The sequence below is a fragment of the Giraffa tippelskirchi genome, chromosome 4 (genome assembly GCF_054371585.1).
Source record: "Giraffa tippelskirchi isolate mGirTip1 chromosome 4, T2T-mGirTip1v1.2.pri, whole genome shotgun sequence".
NCBI classification, from domain to species: Eukaryota; Metazoa; Chordata; class Mammalia; order Artiodactyla; family Giraffidae; genus Giraffa; species Giraffa tippelskirchi.
The window spans coordinates 16,289,448-16,311,100 of NC_137278.1; the positions used below are offsets into that span (position 1 = coordinate 16,289,448).

At 51.6% G+C, this 21,653-nt stretch overlaps 1 protein-coding gene across 42 annotated transcripts in view; it reads left to right on the plus strand.

Moving 5' to 3' along the window:
* The first annotated feature begins 9,436 nt into the window (after window positions 1-9,436).
* Window positions 9,437-21,653, plus strand: part of RNF144A (ring finger protein 144A) — a 206,231-nt gene continuing 194,014 nt past the window's right edge. For 11 of the 42 annotated variants that reach the window (XM_081597064.1, XM_081597094.1, XM_081597073.1 and 8 more), the window contains exons 1-2: window positions 9,520-9,809; window positions 10,449-10,625. The gene's annotated coding sequence lies outside the window, so the exon portion shown is untranslated. Of the gene's footprint in view, window positions 9,810-10,448; window positions 10,626-11,101; window positions 11,225-11,269; window positions 11,483-14,438; window positions 14,627-15,354; window positions 15,446-15,715; window positions 15,893-16,011; window positions 16,099-16,191; window positions 16,435-21,653 lie in introns of those variants that run through there. The other 31 variants (XM_081597097.1, XM_081597099.1, XM_081597063.1 and 28 more) reach the window with 14 other exon arrangements.

The window sequence follows — 21,653 nt, forward strand, 5'->3', positions numbered from 1 at the left end:
GTAAAGGTGTCTGCTTGCAATGTGGGAGACCCACGTTTGATCCCTGGGTGGGAAAGATCCCCTGGAGAAAGAAATGGCAACCCACTCCAGTACTCTTGCCTGGAAAATTCCATGGACAGAGGAGTCTCGTAGGCTATAGTCCATGGGGTTGCAAAGAGTCAGACATGACTGAGTGACTTCACTTTCACTTTACTCACTTCTTCAAGAAGGATATGGCCTCATTATCTTTGCCCACCCTGGACTTGTCAGGCCAACCCTGGGCTGCAGCCCCCAGGACAGGGATCAGATCCAGGGACTTGAGGACAGTGAAGGAGACTCAAGAGGCAGCCCAAGTTGTCCAGCCTTGTAGCCGGGACACAGGCAGCCATGTCTGGGGAGCACAGTCCAGCGCCAAGTCTCTGCTGGCATCTGCTGTTCCAGTCAGTGGCAAAGAATGGGAAATTCCACAGAAAGCCCACATAGCAAGTTCAACTCAGATGCCATTGAGTTGGGTTTGAAAGATGAGAAAGGCTTTTTAACCACATGTTCCCCCCATGATTCTAAGACGAATAAGCATTTGGAGAATATTTGAGAAAGAGAATACAGAAAAATGAAGAAAATAAAAATCACCCATAATTACAGTTGCCCAGAGACAACTGCTAATTCATTTCATGCATATTTCCAGTAGTGCATATTTTTAATAGAATTGAGTTCTTACTCAATTTTATTTTCCACATATCTTCTGTAGGATTGTAAAACCAACGAGCATTCTTATACTTTAATGAGAACAGCCAGTTCTTAACAATTCACATGAAAAGATGAGAAGAGATTCAATGGCATCCTAAAAACCGCAGTTAATTTGGAAAAAAAAAACCCCACCAGATTTGGGTTTTGAACTGTTTACAAATTTGATTAGGAATGTGAGTGCAACTTGTGTTCTGGGAATTCACTTTATCTAGAAAATATACATATAATAATGAAAACAAAACTTCTCTGGGCGAACTCATTCCTGGAGGATCTGGGGAAATGCCCAAAAGTGATTTATTATTTTAACTCGGGCCATCTCGGCTTGTCCTTGTCTCATTCTACCCTCAATTCCCATGCGTGAGTTTTTTCCACCCCAGCAAGCAATTTTCCCATATCAGCCTGATGTCTTACAATTCAACTCAATTCTGACACTCTTTACCTGGAGGTAGCATCAGACCCTGGGCCTCCCAGGTGGCACTAGTGGTAAAGAACTCGCCTGCCAATACAAGAGACATAAGAGACTCAGGTTCAATCCTTGGGTCAGGAAGATCCCCTGGAGGAAGGCATGGCAACCCACTCCAGTATTTCTGCCTGGAGAATCCAATGGACAGAGGAGCCTGGTGGTCTGCAGTCCATGGGGTAGGGAAGAGCTGGATATGATAGCACACACACGCAGCATCGGATCCTATGGGTCAGGAGCTCGGTCCCACCAGAGGGCACCTTACTACCCTATCCCCAATACAGATGCCCATCACAACTGCAGGTTATCACCTGTGCTTCTCACTGACTGACCAGCTATATCGAAGGGTCCAAGAACTCCCTCCTAGGGTTGGATTAATCTGCTAGACCAGCTCACAGAACTCAGAGAAACACTGTACTTACTAGGTTACCAGTTTATTACAAAAGGATGCAGTTTAGACATAGCTGCTACATGCCCTCTGGAGGGGCACCAGTCACTCTGAATCTGCGCCTGTTCACCAATCCGGAGGCTCTTTGAACCCAGTCCCTTTGGGTTTTGTGGAGGACTCACTCTGTAGCACGACACCACTGGTCCCTGGTGATTGCACTCCCCCTTCTGGAGGTCTGAGGTTGGGACTGAAACTTCTAAGGCTCCCATCACATGACTGGGTGCCCTGGCAATCACCCTCCACCATAGGTGGCCTAGGGCCTGCCCAAAGTCTGCTTTGTTTCATAGCAAAAGACTTCTGTATTCATGTCATTGAAAGAGGCTGGGACTTGGGATCAGGAGCCCTTTGTCCCCCTCCCTGAGAGCTTGCACTTAGACCAATGTCTCCTAGGGCAACAGGATGTGAAGAAACTAGAAGGGACTAAAAGCAGCTGTGCAGTTGCACAACTGGGGCAAATGATGCACAGAATACACAAAGGCCAAAATCCAGCTGCTACTTCCGGAGCTGGGAGAATAAAGGAGTGTCCTGTGCGTGACCCCTGCAGGCAGCACCCCCAAGGGGTGCACTGACCATCCAAGCCACCCCCTCCTTCCTGACCCACCCGTCTGCCCCCATCCTCACCCTGTTTAAGGGACCAGCTCGCCCCCTTTGGGGAGTGAACGAGGGAACTTGTTACTTGTCTTCACTCCTTCTTGCTGCAGCATGTGTCCCAGTAAAGCCCCACCTGAATTCCTCATCTGGCCTCTCAGCAATTTCTATCGACTAGAGTCTAGGAACCCAGGTCAGTACCATCATCACTTAGGAAATTCCATGGATTTTAGGAGCTCTGCACTAGAAATGGGGGTGAAGACCAAATATTCATCTCTTATAAGAGCACCAAAGAACTGATGCTTTTGAACTGTGGTGTTGGAGAAGACTCTTTGAGAGTCCCTTGGACTGCAAGGAGATCAAACCAGTCTATCCTAAAGGAAATCAGTGCTGTATATTCAGCTGAAGCTGAAACTCCAATCCTTTGGCCACCTGATGTGAAGAGCTGACTCATTAGAAAAGACCCTGATGCTGGGAAAGATTGAAGGCAGGAGGCGACGGGGACGACAGAGGATGAGATGGTTGGATGGCATCACTGACTTGATGGACATGAGTCTGAGCAAGGTCCAGGTGTTGGTGATGGACAGGGAAGCCTGGAGTGCTGTAGTGCATGGAGCTGCAGAGAGTCAGACACGACTGAACGACTGAACTGAACTGATAAAGCATAATATCTCACCTTGAATCCCCCTTGGTTCTGTGTCTGAGTAGACTGGCCTCTACTGGTCAGTTCTCTCTTGAGGTTTGCTTTGTAGTGATCTTTGCTAGAACTCCTCCCCATAAGCTGTTACTGAGGAGTCACAAGACATGTGTGTGTGTGTGTGTGTGTGTGTGCATGTGCACATGCATGAAGGGGGAGTATGTGTGTATGTGTGTATTTTCACAAGGACATCTTGTCGCTCCTTCCAGCATAACTCAGATGTCACTTGACTGCAGTCTTGTCTGCACCGCCCTGACCTGCAGCATGTCAGCTCTGGCAGCCTTATTAATTCACCACTGACTGGGGGCCCCGCGAAAAAACAGATATTCATTTCTGATGGCTGGACGGCCAAGATCAAGGTGACAGCTGATCTGGCTCCAGGTAACGAGTTCCTGCTGGCCTGCCCTCCCGTGGCAGAGAGACCACCAGTCAGTAACGCTGGGGAGGGCGCCCAGGGCTCCAGGCTCTGAGAATGGCTGCTCCCCACACCTCTCCACTCCCAGGAGACCCCGACTCTGTGTCTTTGGGTTTTGCTCAGTTGGCGTGTGCTGTCTGCTGGAGTCTGCAGCACCTTCTCTTGATAAGATGTTGTGATTATGTGTCTTCTTTCGGGGAAATGAGATGAGGCCTTACCCTAAGAGCCTGTGATAAGACGAGATTCTCAGAAATACAGCTTGATATCTGACATTCATACACAGATGTGACACAGCAGAGGAAGGAAAAGGGGAGATAGAGAATTGATTCAGATCTTCATACACATGCAAGAGGCAGAGGGGGGAAGAGGAAGCTGAGTTCTTCCATCCTAACTCGGTGATCAGTCCTGCCTGGGGCCGGGGCCATAGACACAGAAAGAGTGTGGGGAGTTTGAGAGCTCAGGTCAGGCACCCACCCTGATCCAGACGGAGTCATGGAGGAGACACCAAAGCAACAGCCGGGAACCGAGTTCCAAAATATTAGAAGAGGACCCCAGACTGTCCGGGGATAGAGCACTTCAGAGGACTGAATAATTTCCTTACAATAAAGTAGCTTTAAAATCATAGCAGAGTAAGAGTTAAATACAAGGAAGTCAGGGCTTTTCAGGATGCACAGTGGTAAAGAACCCACCTGCCAATGCAGGAGACGAGGGTTCGATCCTGGCTCGGGAAGATCCCCTGGAGAGGAGGGCAAGGCAACCCACTCCAGTATCCTTGCCTGGAGAATACCATGGACAGAAGAGCCTGGTGGGCTACAGTCCACAGGGTCACAAAGAGACAGGCACGACTGAGCGGCTGAGCAAACACGCACAAAGAAATCGAATGGTTCTTAGAGGCAAACAGAAACAAAAGTCTCCGAAGGTCTCTCCAGCTCTGTTTAGGGGCCTTCACACCTCCCCCCCACCCCAGTTCTATTCTTATCCTAGGTTCCCCAGAACTATCCATCCACAGGTGGTACCCAAGGCCCCGTGGATGTTGGCTCCCAGGACCCACCCCCACCCTCATTTCCAGTCCTCACCAAACCAGATGAACCTCCTGATGACCCCTGGCTCCGTCTGTGTGGCTGTGCCGGGCTCCTCCCGCAAAGCCCTGGGTCCAGGGGTCAGCCCCCCAGGGAAGCAGGTCTGATACCCAGTGTTTGCTGGCAGGATGTTCTCCGAGGGGCTCCCAGGGAGAGTGGGGAGTAGAGGGCCTGGGATGAGGCTGAAGAGAGCTGCAGCCGCTGGACTGTCTGGAGTTAAGGCGGCTGGGCAGGCCTTTAACTCCCAGAGGATCAATTATTAGAAGCGCTGCCTCCAGAACTCTGGGTGAGGCAGCTTCCTCTGATAAAAGATGATTCCCAGGAAGGGAGCCGTTGATACCTGCCAGGCCAGCAGCCTGGGGTGAGCGATCTGGTTCCGTAGGCAGCTCTGCTCAAGGCACCAGAGCACCGACCTGCCGAACCTCACCCAAGCCCTCTGCAGCGCCCTGAGCAGCCATCCCACGCACCCTCAGCCTGTATTTTAATGACCTTTAAGACTTTACAGACGGCTTCCCTGGTGGTTCAGCTGGCAAAGAATCTGCCTGCCATTCGGGAGACCTGGTTTTGATCCCTGGGTTGGGAAGATCCCCTGGAGAAGGGAAAGGCTACCCACTTCAGTATTCTGGCCTGGAGAATTCCATGGACTGTATAGTCCATGGGGTCACAAAGAGAACGGACATGTGGATACAACTGAGCGACTTTCACAACAAAATAAAAGACGTGACAGCACATGGTCATGCCCCTGATAAAGGAGCTCTACGTGGTGCTGCCTTCTGCCTCTCTGATCCTCAGTTCCTTTCAGGTTTTCATGTTCTCTGACAGCTGGCCACCTGCCTCAAACGGGGATTCGGCTAAGACTTGATGACTTGCTTTCCTTCCCTGGCACTGCGCTTGACTTTCCCTAAGACCCAGGAGAGTGACTGTACTCGACAGCTCAGTGGGTCTAGAAGCTGCCTGCCAATGCAGGAGACACAGGTTCGATCCCTGGATGAGAAGATCCCCTGGAGGAGGAAATGGCAATCCACTCCAGTATTCTTTCCTGGGAAAGCCCATGGACAGAGGAGCCTGGCGGGCTACAGTCCATGGGGTCGTAAAGAGTTGGGCATGACTTAGGGCTTCCCTGGTAGCTCAGTTGGTAAAGAACCTGCCTGCAATGAAGGAGACTTGGGTTTGATTCCTGGGTTGGGAAGATCCCCTGGAGAAGGAAATGGCTACCCACTCCAGTATTCTTGCCTGGAGAATCCCATGGACAGAGGAGCCTAGCGGGCTACAGTCCACAGGGTTGCAAGAGTCGGACATGACTGAGTGACTTTCACTACACGTCACTATTGAATAAACAACAACAACAAAAGCAGTGTGGAAGAAATGCATGAGTAAGTTATAGATTAGACTCCCATAGCTTAACACAGGCGTGTCTGTCTCCTGGGAATTGTCCTGACAGCAGACAATCCAGGGACTCAGGCTGACCTCGCTGTAGAGTCCAACCATCGCAGTGGGTGGCGTTGTGGTTTCTGTAATGGGGACCGGCCAGGCCAGTTAGAAGTCTTGAAATTTCTCTCTCAGTCTCAGCCCAGAGGTGACAGTCTTGCTGATTGTCTAGTGAACAAAATGAGTCACATGCCCCTTCCTAACTGCAAGGGGCTGGGACCTGTGCAGTAGCACATGGGTGTTCAGTGAGCATCAACTTTCTGCCCACAGTTAAGTCCATCTAATGTTGAATATAACTTAATCACTCCTTGAGAGTTGGGAAAACCTTTTAAAATTCTGTCAAGCCACAAAGGTCATATCCTATTGATTATTCCAGAAAAGCAATATCGTAAAACGTGAAAATAACTGAATTGGCCAGGAACCTTGAGTAACAGCAAGTAACAGCACCATGTATGTCTCTAGTTGGCAGCAATCTTGGGAACTTCAAGGACCACTTTCAACCTCAGTGTTTCTATGTGTGACATGAAAAGATGAGATGAAACTTTCTCTCTGATCTAAATGTTTATGTAGCATCTGTGGCCTTTGTATCTGAGCCACGTAGAAGGACAAGTTAGTAGACAAGCCTGGAAGACAAGATTCGTCTATTTTATTCAACAAATATGTATTAAGTGCCCAGAACCTGTTCTTCCTGTGCTGGGCTTAGTAGCGAACAAGGCAAAACAAGTCTGCTTAGTAGCGAACAAGTCTCTATTTCCTGAGAGGTGCCAGAAAAATATTTTTGCTCTTTTATCAGCATGGAAATCTTCTTATTAGCACATACTCTACGACCTTTGTATGATGTTTACTGTCTCACAGTTATGGAAGCTAGAAGTCTGGGATTAAGGAGCCAGCAAGGTTTGTTTGTCCTGAGGGCTGCTGCTGCTAAGTCGTGTCAGTCGTGTCCGACTCTGTGCGACCCCATAGATGGCAGCCCACCAGGCTCCTCCGTCCCTGGGATTCTCCAGGCAAGAACACTGGAGTGGGTTGCCATTTCCTCCTCCAGTGCATGAAAGTGAAAAGTGAAAGTGAAGTCGCTCAGTCGTGTCCGACTCTTCGCGACCCCATGGGCTGCAGCCTACCAGGCTCCTCTGTCCATGGGGTTTCCGAGGCAAGAGTACTGGAGTGGGGTGCCATTGCCTTCTCCCCTGAGGGCTGAGAGGAACCTAAATGCTGTTCCAGGTCTTCTCCTAGCTTCTGGGGGTCAGGTGGAATCTTTGGTGATGCTTAATTTATCTCCATAAATTAATTTATCTCTATCCCTTCATGTTCCCAGAATGCTCCCTTTATGTACCTGTTTTGAAATTTACCCTTTGTTTTTTTAATATTTGTTTCTACTTATTTATTCAGCTATGCCAGTTCTTAGTTGCCGAACCCAGGATCTTTAGTTGAGGCATGAAAACTCTTAGTTGTGGCTTGTGGTACCTAGTTCCCTGACCAGAGGTGGAACCCAGGCTCCAAGCATTGGGAGCACGGAGTCCTAGCCACTGGACCCCCAGGGAAGTCCCTTGAAATTTGCCTTTTGTATGAAGACACCAGTCAGTGGATTAGGGCCCACTCTTCTCCAGTATGTCCTCAGTTCAGTTCAGTTCAGTCACTCAGTCCTGTCAAACTCTGCGACTCCATGGACACGAGGCCTCCCAGTCCATCACCAACTCCTGGAGTTTACTCAAATTCATGTCCATTGAGTCTATGTCCTCATTGAGTCAGTATGTCCTCATTGAGTCGGTATGTCCTCATCTGAACTAATTCCATCTCCAATGACCCTATTTCCATATGAGTTCATGTCAGGAGGTGGGGTAGGCTAACACTTCAACCTATGAATCTGGAGACACAATTCACCCCTGAAAGTGAAAGTGAAAGTCGCTCAGTCGTGTCTGACTCTTTACCCCATAGACTATACAGTCCATGGAATTCTCCAGGCCAGAATCCTGGAGTGGGTAGCCTTTCCCTTCTCCAGGGGATCTTCCCAACCCAGGGATTGAACCCAGGTCTCCTGCATTGCAGGCAGATTCTTTACCAGCTGAGCTATGAGGGAAGCCCAATTTTCCCCTAGCAGCGCTCTTTCTACGTGATTGCAAGGGTGAATTTCCCCCTTTCCATGTGTTATCTTTCCTAAATTTTATTTTTCTTCCTTAAGAATTGTGGGCAGATTCTTTACCATCTGAGCTCACCAGGGAAGTCCTATGAGAGACTGAGGGCAGGAGGAGAAGGGGGCAGTAGAGGATGAGATTGTTGGATGGTATCACCGACTCAATGGATATATGTTAGAGCAGACTTCGGGAGATGGTGAAGGACAGGGAAACCTGGCGTGCTGCAGTCCATAGAATCGCAGAGTCAGACACGACTTAGCAACTGAACAACAACAAGGCTGGGAAAGAAAGAGGGGAGGTGTTTGTGGGAATGGAGGCAGGGGTTGGACAAGAAAAGCTTTTCCAAGAATCCCTGAGAGCAGCAGAGACTTTGCATCACCCTGGGAGGTGAGGAAACTGTCAGCTTTCTGGCCCACCTGCGAAGCTGGGCCCCTGGAAGAGAAACTGAGGGTAGCCTGCTTGGAAGGGACCGCAAGGCTCAGGGAAGGAGCCTGCTAGATAGACAGGGAGATGGGCTGAGCATGAAGGGTTACACCTTGGATCCCAGCACTGTAAAATCCCCCAGGGACCCAGGGCCCTCCAGGGAGAGATAATCAGAGCAACAGCTGACATTTAATTGCCTGCTACTCTCCAGAAATAAGGAACTGAATTTAAGGCAATTTTAAAAATTAAAGAAATGTGAATGTTCTGGACTTTCAGAATGTGTGATTACGAACCCATGCAAACTCCACTGCCTGAAAAGGTTTAAATTTAAGCCACCAAATGAATCTTGATCTTCACTCAGTTTTGTAGCTAGAGAAGGAACTTCCTGATGGACTTCCATTTCTCCAGCCTCTGGACCATTTGCCGGGGCACTGAATCCCTGGCAACAACCTAGCACAAAATCTTGCCCTCAGTAGGTAATCAACAAGGGGCTTCTTCAGAACAATGAGTCATGTTACCCACAGGCACAAGTGCTTAGCAACAGTGGTTATTTTTAAAAATGAGCTTGACACAACAAACGTCTGGGTGAGATGGTTGAAAGCCGTGAGAGGAATGGACTGAAAATCAATCAGTGATGGGTGGATGTGACTTCGAGAGATACAGGCAGTTCACTGGAGAGAACTAGGAAGGACACAGCTCAGGGCAGAAGGCTCATCTACATTTACTGAGCACTTACTATGCCCAAGGCCCTCTGGGAAATTCAATGGAAAATTTATTTCGTTTCTCATCTACAGACTCTTATGACCTAATAATCAGACAGTAAATATCCAAAACATGAAGTCTAACAGATGCCATGGAGACAAATGAACTATTACACAACTCCAGACCTCTGGAGATGAGGAAAGCAGTGATGAGTTAGGAAGACTTCATAGAGAAAAGTTTTGAGACTTTTGAGATTCAGGGCACAGCCTGCTGCAAACTGTGTTATCAATGATGATGTCGTCTTTCCCCGTCTCCCCAACAACAAGCAGGTTAACAAAGACAAACAAACATGGGAATGACCTCACACACACACACACACACATACACATCACTGCTTAAGCACTTGCAAGAGACACAAAGGCTCAATGACACAATTGGATAAGAGGTTGGTTTTGTACATCAACCCTCTCCCTGCCAACCTCCCCCTCCTCTCTCCCCCAGGCTTGATTCCCACGCCCCTGGTAACTACAGAAGCATCTGTATCCGTTTGGACACATTCATCACTTCCCTGGATACTTGCTGTCATCCATCTATCCCTTCATTCATAAGCAGTATCGCACCAGTGCTTTCCTGGCTCCACAACCAGTGTACAGAAGGGCCGAATATATTTTCCGTGAAGCTCAGGCCTTTATGCAGAACCATTTTCATCTTCTGGTGAGAGGCTGGAGTAACCACGTGTTGTTAGAATTCTTCCCATTGTGCCTTTTTTCTTGAATGATGACATTTATACAAAGAATTTGACAGAGACATCAGAAGCGCTCATTCATATTTGGGGAGGGATTCATATTTGAGAAGTTACCAGAATAACTTCTCAGTGTAGATGAGACAGATTTATTATTATTATTATTATTGTTAAAGATGTGTATGTAGTAGAGGAAGATAAATTACGCAGTGTCAAGATAGCTAAGAATGTTGTAGTTTGGGGGGAAATGAGCCAAAGTACAGCTAATTTTCCAGTTATGTTGAGATTGCTCTTTGCTTATATGCCTTATTTAATCTCTGCCAAGATTTCTATGACCATTGGTAGTTTTCAGATAAGAAAATCAAAACACAAAGAAGTTAACTAACTTGCTTGGTTAAGGTCACTGGGCCCATTGGGGGATGGTATTAGAGTGCAGAGTCAACGCTGTGGAGGGTGTGGTGTTAAGGACAAAAGCGGTGAGGGTGGGTTTTCCCGTACTTCGTGGGGGGGAAGAATCTATGTATTGAAGGAGGCAATCTTTCATACACATCAGTAGGTTTTGTTCAGGTATGCATGCTGGAGACAGAATTTAATACCTGTGTAACTTCTAGTTACTAGGGGGAGTGGCAAGGAGAAATCTTACAGGAAAATTCTACCTTCAAATACCTTTGGCTCTAACAAGCTCGAAACCCTAAAGCAGAGGAAGTCAACAGCCCAGCCTGGAACCCGGGAATTCACAGAGCCGAGGGACCGGACGAGCCCGGTGCTCCATCCGTCCAGCAGGTCAGGTACGGGGAGGCAAAGACCTTTGGCGCGGTAAGAGGCTGGCTTAGAAAGGCCCCCAGCCTTTACGCACGGTCCCCACGCGCCGGGGCATGGAGCCCAGGTTCCGGGAGCCCGGATCTGGTTCGAAGCGGCCCGGCCCGGTTCTCTTTCTATCGCCGCGCTAAGAGTGTTTTGGGTCCCCCATTCCTCTCCCAGCTTGCGGATCTTTGTGCCCCCCGAGAGTCGGCATCAGGGCCCCCGTCTTCCGGCCACCACCTAACCGAGGCCGCGGCGTTCCTCCGGGCGGCCTGGGGTCTGGGCGGTTCTGGGGGGGCCGGGGGTCCCCGCGGGCCTCGCGCGGGCGGCAGGGGGCGCTGCGCGCCGGGCGGGGCGGGGGCCGAGCCCGTGCGCCCCGCGTCTTTGTGCAGCGCGGCGCCGCCGCCCAGTCTCCCCCCGCGGGCCGCGCGCCCCGGCTGGAGGGCGGGCGGGAATAAAGGGCGGCTCCGCGCGGGGCGGCGCGGACAGCCGGCCTCGGACCGCGAACCTCCGCGCTCAGAGCCCCGCCCGCGGCCGAGCAGGAGCGGCGGCCCCCACCCCCGGGGCCCCGGACGCGCGGGACCAGGTGGGTGACGCGCGGCCCCTTTGTGTCGGCCTCGCCGGGGCGGGCGCGGCCCAGGGCCCCCGGGGAGGTGGCCGTACCGAGCGGATCCGGCGGCGGCGACGGCCAATCCATCCCCGCCAGGGGCGCCTTCCCGGCCCTGCCCCTTGGTGGCCCCGGTGCCGCCGCGTCCCGGAGCTCCGGCGGGTCCCGAGGGCGGCGGGGGCGGCCGATGGGGTCTGGCCGGGGCGACCCGGCGGAGCGCGGGCAGGCGGCGGGCAGGTCAGCCCGGCCGCGGTGGGTCGGCGCCGCGTCCTCTGCGTTGCACATCCCGGCGCCCATGACCGCGGCCGCCCGCGTGCCTCCACACCTTCCCTTCCCCAGGGGCGCGCAGAAAGTTCTCCGCCACCGCCCCCCGATCCTACCCTCCCGCAGGCTCCCCAGCTCCCCTGCACTGTCCTGGGCACCCAGCTCTGGGCCTCCTGCGAATCTGGACGATCAGGGTCCTGAGGAGGAAGGGGTTACTCACTGGGCCCTCATGATCTTGTGGATGTCCAGCTCCGAAAGTTCTCTCTTCCTGCCCTCTTCCCAGAGAACAGGCACAATCTCATAAAAAGCCCAAGCAACAAATAGCCTATGCTGGCCTCCTGCCAGGCTTTAAGGCCGGGTGAGGGAACCCCAGGGGACTATCCCCAGGGGGTCTTGCCCCCCTTGGGGTGAGGGGGATCTGGTCTCCAACTGGAAACAGACTCACTTCTTGCCTTGATGGTGGGAAGGAAGCCCTTTCCCAGGAGTGGGGCCTGGGGATCTGATAAGGGCGCATTCCAGGCAATCTGGCCGGGGGCAGGGCAGATAAGCCCTGTGGATAAAGAAAGTGTGAGACTCGCTAGATGAAGACCGAGCAAGATGAAGACTGCCTGCCTGAGAGCCCTGGGAGTTCCCAGGAGGGAGAGGCCGGGAAAGGAGGGTCTGGACTGCTGGTGAAGAGGGAATTGAGTCAGAGCTTGGAGGTGGGACAGGTTCTGGGTGGCCAGGGGAAACTGGACAGCGGAGGAAGGGAGAAGGAACACAGGTGTGCGCCTTGACCTCTCCCTCGGACCTGCAGCCCGAATGCTTCTTGGATGTGGTCCCTCTGGGATGGTGCCCAGAGCAGGTTCTCAGGAAAGGGAACCGAGATCCCCCTTTCCTGGTCTCCTAAGGGTTTCTAGTGCCTTTTCAAATCTTACTTTTATTATTTTCTAGAGAGTGCAAAGGAATTATGACTAGTGTGATCAGATGAGGGTAGATGGTGAAATGTTGAATTCCAGGCCAAGTTATGGCCTTGATCCTGTGGCAGTGGGAGCCATCGATGGTTCTGGATGGTTCAGAGAGTGGGCTGGGGCCCCCACTGAGAATGGGGAAGGCTGTGAGGGGTAGGGAGCACACCCTGCTATCTGTTGTGGGAGGTGTGGCCTTTAGTCCCCCTGGTACTTCTCATCAGAGGTCAGGCAGGGCTTGAGAACCTCAGGAAAAAGCAAGATGCAAACGACCTAATTTTAATGGGAGGGGAGTTTTCCAGTTCCAGTACCATTGGAGTTCAGAAGTTTGTGTAAAAAGAAGCTCTGGTTCAAACGTCAGGATCCTTGGAAGGGAAACGGATGAACCAGTCAGATGCTGGGGATATAGCTGTGGCCAGTGGGTGATGGTGTGGGCTCCCACGGGCCTGGAAGATGGGGGTGTTGAGACCTGCACGAGCACTTTCAAACGCCTGTGTTTTATAAGACTGTACAGTGCCCTGGCTTTGATCAAGTGTGCTTGTCGAACCCAGATCCTCGCCCGAGTACAGGGCTTGGCCTGTGGACTCCATGTGATTGGGGACTCGGAAGGGACCTCCCACACTTCAGTGGAAGCTGCTGGCATTCAGCAGGGTGAACGTGCCGTCCGGCCAGACGCCGGGAGCCACGTCGCCTGTGTTTTCCACTGTGGTTCATGGTTTGGCCCCACCGCCTTCTTTTGTGCAAATTTTACCTCCCTCTTAGGAGCCTCTCTCTCTCTGGTGTGGAGACAGGGAAAGTCTGTCCACACGGAGAGTGAGCATCACAGAGCTCACTGGTGATCACAGATCCCCAGCCCAGCCGCCCATTGTGACTGAGGACACTGTGGACTGGAGGGAGGAGGTCGGGGGCCCAGCCACAAAGAGAGCTGTGGCCAGCTTGGGTCCGGCACCAGCCCTCCCGACAGTGTGCTGTTCTTTCTCCGGCTCCATGCTTAAATACTGGGAGGATAGAGATGTGTCCGCTGCCCTTGGGGTCTGCTGGTCTGGAGCTACTCTGGGTGACTCTTCCAGGGGATCTGGCCAAGCAAGGATCTGCCCTGGGTCCTTGGGGGTGTGGACAGTCAGGGGCAGCCAGGAGGCTGTGAGTAGAATGGAATGCTTCGACGGAAGATGGACCCTGTCCACACTCACTTGGGGGAGTTTCCCACCTTCGAGGTCCAAGAACTGAGTTGAAGGTTCTTTCTTTTGAGACGAAAAAGTCATCCGAGGTCATCATTTCTGGAAGCGGTCTCCTCTCTCCTTTGTTTCTGCATCACTGACACACATGGATACCTTTTCTTAATTAGATGAAGAAATTAAACGGAAACAACTGTTCCTATGCCTGCTGGGGAGTTCGGCGGAAGGACAGAGCTTGTACAACTTTCTGACCCAGCCCTGTGACCTTGAGCAAGTGGTCTTAACTGCCTTGTGTGGGCCCACTTCCCTCCCACTGTGAAACTAATATGTTGGTCTAAATGATCAAGATCCAGATATAAGAATGTGCTGCTTTAAAGATCTCTTCCAGGAGTATCAGTCTTGACGATACAACCATTTTTAAGAAATTTTGCAAGATAAAAAATTATATATATATATATAAATATTTATATATGTGTGTCAGTTTCAGAAAAATTGTTTTCTTCAGAGATGATAAGTTGAGAGATGGGGTTTTGAAGAGGGTCATTCCTGGATGATGAGAGTCTGTATCTTCCTCCTTTCCTGGAGTCTAAAGCCTGGATCTGATGGTGTTTTCCTGATTAGCCTGTAGGTGCAGAGAGCAGGGCTTTCTCTAAGGAGCAAACTGATGAGCTGGATGCAGTGTTAGGAGAAAAATAAGTTCCTGGATGGCGTGATGAACTGTGCCAACTAGGTGATATGCAATCTCTTGGGGTCTGACTTTGGAAAGCCAGGAAGCAGTAGATGTTCATTTAGCCTTTCCATCACCAGGTGCTGATGGGAAGTGCTCTGAGTGCTCTGGACCCAGTTCTCAGGCGGCCCGTAGGAAGGACAAGCATCACTACCTTCCCCCCGTCTACAGGGGCAAGGAGAGGCTTAATGAGCCCTTACGGCATCCGAGGCCAGGCACATGGTACTTGCTAAAGCTGGCGTGGAACTCAGAGCCCCTTGGGAAAAAGGTATATTCCCTGTCCTTGAGGAGGCTATGGTCTGGGGGTTGGGAAGCAGCCAGTCACAGATTGTTCTAGCGCCGGGGTCGGTACGCGCAGTGCATGAGGGCATGGTGAGAAGTCTGCCTGCTGGAGCTGGTGAGGCAGGCTGGATCTTGAGGACGAATCCCTGTTGGCAGGCAGATGAGAAGGTCAGGGTCACAGGCTGAGCCCGGGAGCAGCAAGACGCTGCCTGGGGGTGCAGGGAACTTCGGGCCGGTGCAGTGGGGCTGTGCTGGATTTGTCCTGCTGGAGGGTGACCCTGTCTCTGAATCCTGTTCAAAGAAGACCTCCAGCTGCAGCAACATTGCTGTCACTTCTGGAGCCTTCTGGATGGTCCCACCAGCGCGAGTTCTTTGGTTTTAGCGCCTCTGTCTTCTTTTGTCTCTCTCCCATGCCCCCCACCCTGCCAGTTTGCTTATAGAGAAGAGGGTGTCCTGGGAAGATGAGAGGAAGCCCAGCTGCAGCCCAGGGTCTCCTTGTGCTGTCTGCAGGGTCACCTGAGCAAGGCTGCTGTGATTCCCCAGGGGTTGGCAGCCCGACCTGGTGGGCAAGCACCGAGCTGGAAGTGCAGCCCCCAAAGGATGCCAGTGAGGCTGGGGTCACCCCCGTTCCTGCCAGCTCTGCCCTGCAGCCAGGACACGGCAGAGCTGCTGGGGCAGAGGATTCCAAACCAAAATACTGACTCTGTCTCTCAGGCTAGGTTATCGGTTAAACAGGGCTTCACGTCTGTCCTTGGAACACCTCCCGCACAGCAGTTGACCTGGGACATATTTTAATTTCCAAAGGGTCAGTTTTCAAGCAGTCCTTTGAAACGGGGCATGTTTGATGTTGGGGTGCCAGCATCTAAAGGTGATCTGGAGGGAGGTGGGGCTGTGCCAGCTGCACCCAAGGAGCAGCAGAGACTGCCTCTCGGATTCCCACTGACCTGCTAGCCTCACAGGCAGGCAGGGAGCTGTTCCGTGATGCTCTGTCTCTGCGTCCGGGAAATGGTACCCGGATGGCAGCAGGTGATGTGTGTGTCCTGCTACTCACCCTCCATGGTTGGCTCCTCTGCAGTTGCTCCATCATTCCAGAGTAGCCCCACCAGCCAGCCCCTGCGGCCCCCTCCCTGGTGAAGCTTGTCCACACTGCCTGCAGAAGGGGTAGCCTGCAGGACAGAGAGGCTCTTTGCTCCCCTGGCTCATGGGTGGAAAGTGTGCAGACCTCTGTGGTAGGGGCCTCTTCCACCTGAAGGTAAATCATCTCTTCAGTGGGTGTCCTGAAGCCAGAATTATTCAGGCGTGTGTCATATCCCGGGACAATTTTTGTTCCTTCTCTGTGGTGTCTCTCCCCCCTTCCCCGCCCCCCTTCAGGCTCACCACTGACCCAGAAAGTGACAACTTTCTGGCTGAGACACTGCTGCTCGTGAAGTCACAACTGTGCCTCTCGATCGAGTCTCCGTAAGTTTCTCCTGGGTTCCAGCCCGTCTTCCCAGGCTGATCTCTTTGCAGCCTCCATGCTTAGACCCTGAAACATTCTCCCTCTGCCTCCAGGTGTCAAATTCCTAATGATCCTTCCAGGCTCCGCAGGCATGTTGCCTTTTTTTTAAAGCTGTGGGATCACCGATGTGGAGGCCGTGGAGGCCGACTCCTCCAGCAGTGGCATCTTACAGAGGAGGAAATGCAGGCGTGAAGCAGAGAGGGAAGAATGCAGGCCCGGGAGCCCTGTCAGGCCCCTTCTCTTCCCTGCTGGAGCATCTTCCTCCTCCTGTGAGCCAGGAGCCTCTTCTCTACCAGGTGTTTCTACGGCGACGGTTTTTCAGAACCTGCAATTACACTTTAGCCTCTCTAATCTAATTTTTCTGTAACTTTATCCTTCCTTTTACTAAATTGCAAGCCCTACAAACGTAGGGACCTATTCATTTTAACATTCCCTCAGTGCCCGTCATGGTCTCTCTAAATGCATTTTTACTCCGTGATTGAATCCAAGGCAGTGAAACCTGGTCCAGAAGGGAACTTGGGGTAGGTTATTGACGAGGAGATGGGATCCGGGCTTGTGTTCTGTTCTCCAGTAGGATGTGAACAAACAGAGACGTGCTCTGTCTTTGGGGAGGTCCATCCACAGAGCAGGACACCGCAGGACTGTGTGGGGCCGAGGTGGGTGGGGGTGTTGGCTTGTGCAGGGGAAGACCCAGCCCGCGGGTGAGCTGTCTGGGATGTCGAGGGGTGGGCTGGACAGCCCCAGATCGCCTGGACGTGGAGGCAGCAGGCACCCCAGTTCCAGAGTCAGGTGGCAAGTCTTTCATGGACCGGTTGGAGGGGGCCAGGTGGCCTGAGCCCCGTGGCACAGGGAGGTTGAGACAGAGAAGGGGCTGTGCAGGGCCCAGCCAGGGAGATGTGATGGGGGGACGGTGACCCCGCCAGGGCCCACCCAGGTGGGTGTTACAGGAACTCCAGTGAGGAAATGACTGCTGGGAAAGGGGGTGAGGGTGGGTAGACCTTGAAGAGGGGTTACTGGAGAAGGGGGCTCCTGTGCTGGTGTGGGAGGGGGCAAAGAGGATGTGTTCTTGAGGATGTCGAGGAGCCTGGGCTGGGGGTGAGTTTCCATTGGCCTCACGAGTCTGGATGTTTCTAACGGAAGGGAGAGGTGCTCTAGGTAAAGAGGTGGTTAGAGTTTCTGGAAAGAGTGTTTTTCAGGCGAACATGGTGGGGACCCTCGCTTCACCTAGACGTGCGGAGCGGTCAGAGGATCGGTGCATCCAGGGTGTGTGAGATGACCCGCGGTGGTGAGCCTGTTCTCTGTCCCCAGGGAGTCTTGTTTCTTGGGTGTCTTTCCCTCTCCTTCTGTGCAGGGGGCCAGTTTGCATCCGAGAACGTGGTAGGCTGTGTGTTCCAGAAGCAGCTTTGCTCTGGCAAGTTTTGAAGGTCTGCAGAGACCCTGGGCCAGGGTGGGGGGCGGGATGGCTGTTTGTTATGCCATTGAGAACATAAAGAAACAAACAGTCCCATAAATTAATTTTTCCTGACGCCCTGATTGCCACATAGTGTTTCTTGGTAGCACATGCACTGCTCAGAATAGTCCTAGGAAATGGAACAAAAGAGCTCCCTGCAGACTTTCAGAGCTGGCGCCTAGGGATTCAAATTTGTTGGCGGGAACTGTGTGTTTCTTCCTAATCACTTGGCAGGGTGAGGCGGTCCCAGGGCTGCTGCGGACCAGGCAGTGCTGGCTCTCCCTGCTGGGAGCTCAATCTCTTCTTCTTCCTTCTTTATGTCTCCACGGAGCCTTAGCTGGGGGCCCTGAGAACTGAGACAGGCTGGTTGTGGGAGGCAGAGTATTGGGTGGGCCAGATGTATTAGAAGGAAGAAAAATGGGATCTTTATTCTATCAACTCCTGGGACCCTAAGAAATTACCTCTGTTTCCATGTTTATTTTCCCTCTAACACTCTCAGTCTCACTCCCTGCTTCCTTCCTAACTTCTCTCTTGTCTCCAGGCAGGGAGTGATGCTATAGACCCAGGGTTTGTGTGCCCCCAAATTCGTGTGTTGAAACGTAATCCCCAGTGGGATGTCACTAGGAGGTGGGGACTTTGGGAGATGATGAGGGCGGGGACTTCATGAATAGGGTTGTTGTTCAGTCGCAAAGCCACGTCTGACTCTTTGCAACCCCATGGACTGCAGCACGCCAGGCTCCTCTGCCCTCTACTATCTCCTGGAGTTTGCTCAAACTCATGTCCATCGAGTCGGTGATGCTGTTTAACCATCTCATCCCCTGCTAACCCCTTCTCCTCTTGCCCTCAATCTTTCCCAGCATCAGACTCTTTTCCAGTGAGTCAGCTCTTCCTATCAGATGGCATAGGCCTGGAACTTATTAGCATCCATCACTTCGTAGTAAATAGAAGGGAGAAAACTGGAAGCAGGAAGCAGTGACAGATTTTATTTTCTTGGGCTCCAAAATCACTGTGGACAGTGACTGCAGCCACGAAATTAAAAGACGCTTGCTCCTTGGAAGGAAAGCTATGACCAACCTAGACAGCTTATTAAAAAGCAGAGACATCGCTTTGCTGACAAGGGTGGGTATAGTCAAAGCTGTGGGTTTTCCAGTAGTCACGAACAGGGTTAGTGGCCTTATAAAATAGACCCCAGGGAGCTCTCTAGCCCCTTCTCCGTGGGAGGACACGACGACAGAACAACTGTCTTGGGCTGGAAAGTGGCTGTCACCAGACATTGAATCCGCTAGCACCTTGATCTTGGATGCCCAGGCTCCTGATCTGTGAGAGATGGCTGTCTGTGTTTACAAGCCACCCCATCTGTGGGATTTTTTTATTAGGGAAGTCCAGATGGACTAAGACAGGCAAAAGTGTTTTATCACTAGTCACGTTGGGGGTGAGAACCCCCCTGCTGATCATCCTCCGAGACCCAGGTAAGGTCACGTTCCCAGATGCCAGGGCCTCAGAGTTTAGCGTGTAGTTTGGAGACATGGTTCAGCCCATAGCATACATCTCCCAGTACCATGGAGTACATGTGCGTATGTCCTTGTACGTTACTGTGTGTTTGGCCAGCAACAGGACACTCCCTGTGTCCTTGGTGACAAGCCCCAGAAGGGGCCGGTTGCTGGCCTTGGGTCAGCTGCCCCGAGGACCACGGTCTCCTTGAGGCGGCCCCGTTCTGTGCCGGGCCCTGGGGCCAGATAGCTCCCCAGGCTGTGCTCTCGTCCGTGTTCAGGTTGCCGGAGAGGGGCAGTTGGTGTCGGATCCGTTTGTCTGTTTTTTAATCGTGGAAGCCACCTTTTCTGAAAGCTCTGGGCTGTCTGTGTTCCTGTCTCATTGCTCTGGGCTGGGTGGCTCCTGGTGGGAGTGAGAGAAGCCGAGGAAGCGAGAGGTCACAGGAGCAAGGAGGGTGGTTTCGAACAGGCAGGACAGGACAGACTGAGCTCCTGGCGTGCTGTGTGGCTGGACTGCCAGTTAATAATCGTCTCTGCTGCTCTTACCTGATCTTTGAAAGACAAAAATCCAAACGGGGTGACGTCCAGGCCGGTGTGCACGTGGCTTAAATGTTCTTGGTATTTCGCCTGTTTGGTGCCAGCACACCCAAACCTTCATGGGTATTTGTGGTTTTGGGTGTGGTGAGGGCCGGATGGCGTCACCGACTCGATGGACATGAGTTTAAGCAAGCTCCGACAGTTAGTGATGGACAGGGAAGCCTGGCGTGCTGCAGTCCATGGGGTTGCAAAGAGTTGGACATGACTGAGTGACTGAACTGAACTGAACTGAACGGAGGGCCAAAAAAGCACGGCCCTGTCTTGTTCATTTCTGATTCCCTCTAACAGCTGGCGCATGGTGCCTGGTACACCGTAGGTGCTCAGTGAATGTTTGTTGAACTTAGTAGGCATCTGTTCCCTTCAGAGACATTCAAGTCCAGAAACAATCTCATCCATTCATTCATTCTTTTTGTTCATTTCATTCATTCATTTGGCAAAACTTTTTTGGTTCTGGGTGTTCAAAAGCAGATTAAGGAATAGATTGAAGGTGAGGGCATGGGGAGAGGGTGAGTAGTGGGCTGGTGAGGCTTTTCTAGAACTTGAGAAATGGAATGTTTCTTGCCTTATCAGTGAACAAGGTTACCACAGTCATCAGTGACTGCAGCCCTCCAGTGTGAGCTGGTGAGCCCTCAGTGCACTTAGGAAGGAGAAGAAAGCATGCAATCTAACAGCTATCAGACTGCAGCCACTCCACATCGGGAGCCCCCAAGGGAACCAGGATGTAAAAGCACAGGATACTGGCCCCAATAGCTGAGATGCAAATGAAAGGAATGATTGCAGTGAGCCCAGACTCTTGCATCTCCCCAGACATGCACAAGTGCCCTGTGTGTCTGTATCTGCGTGCCCAGTCGTGTCCGACTATTTGTGACCCCGTGAACTGCAGCTGCCAGGCATCTCTGTGCATGGAATTTCTCAGGTAAGAATACTGGGGTGAGTTGCCATTTCTTTCTTCAGGGCATCTTCCCAAACCAGGGATTGAACCTGTGTGTTCCGCATTAGAAAAACACTAAAATCCTTATCTTGGGATGTGTGGTTTTCTTTAATGAACAATAATCTTTTAATGTTTGGACTACCTGCCCTTTGTTGCAAAATTTCTGTATAACCTGGCTCCGCCCCTTGCCTCCTCAGAGCAGTTCTCTCAGGGTCACTTGAGATGCTGTCTCTCTGGCTTAAAGTCCTAATAATTCCCACTGAATAAAACATAACTCTCAACTTTTAGGTTGTGAGAGCTTCCCTGGTGGCTCAGATGATAAAGAGTTTGCCTGTAATGCAGGAGATCCAGGTTCGTTCAGTCCCTGGGTTGGGAAGATCCCTTGGAGAAGGGAATGGCTACCCATTCCAGTATTCTTGCCTAGAGAATCCCATGGACAGAGGAGTATGGTGGGCTACAGTCCGTGGGGTCCCAAAGAGTCAGATGTGACCGAGCAACTTACACTTAAGTTGACAAACAAGATCAGTGATCAGCAAGACAGGTATCAATCTCTTACACTTTTTCAGTTTTGTAAATTTCAGTAACTTATATGTAGAGTACGTCATGTGAAATAACAGGCTGGATGAACTCACAGGCTGGAATCAAGATTACCAGAAGAAATATCAACAACCTCAGACAGGCAGATGATACTACTCTAATGGCAGAAAGTGAAGAGGAACTAAAGAGCTTCTTGATGAGGGTGAAAGAGGAGAGTGAAAAAGCTAGTTTTAAACTGAGCATTCAAAAAACTAAGGTCATGGTATCTGGTTCCATCACTTCATGGCAAATAGATGGGGTAAAGGTGGAAACAGTGACAGATTTTTTCTTCTTGAGCTCCAAAATCACTGTGGACAGAGACTGCAGCCATGAAATTAGAAGATGCTTGTTCCTTGGAAGAAAAGCTATGAGAAACCTAGACAGTGTATTAAAAAGCAGAGACATCACTTTACCGACAAAGGTCTATATAGTCAAAGCAATGGTTTTTCCAGTAGTCATGTACAGATGTGA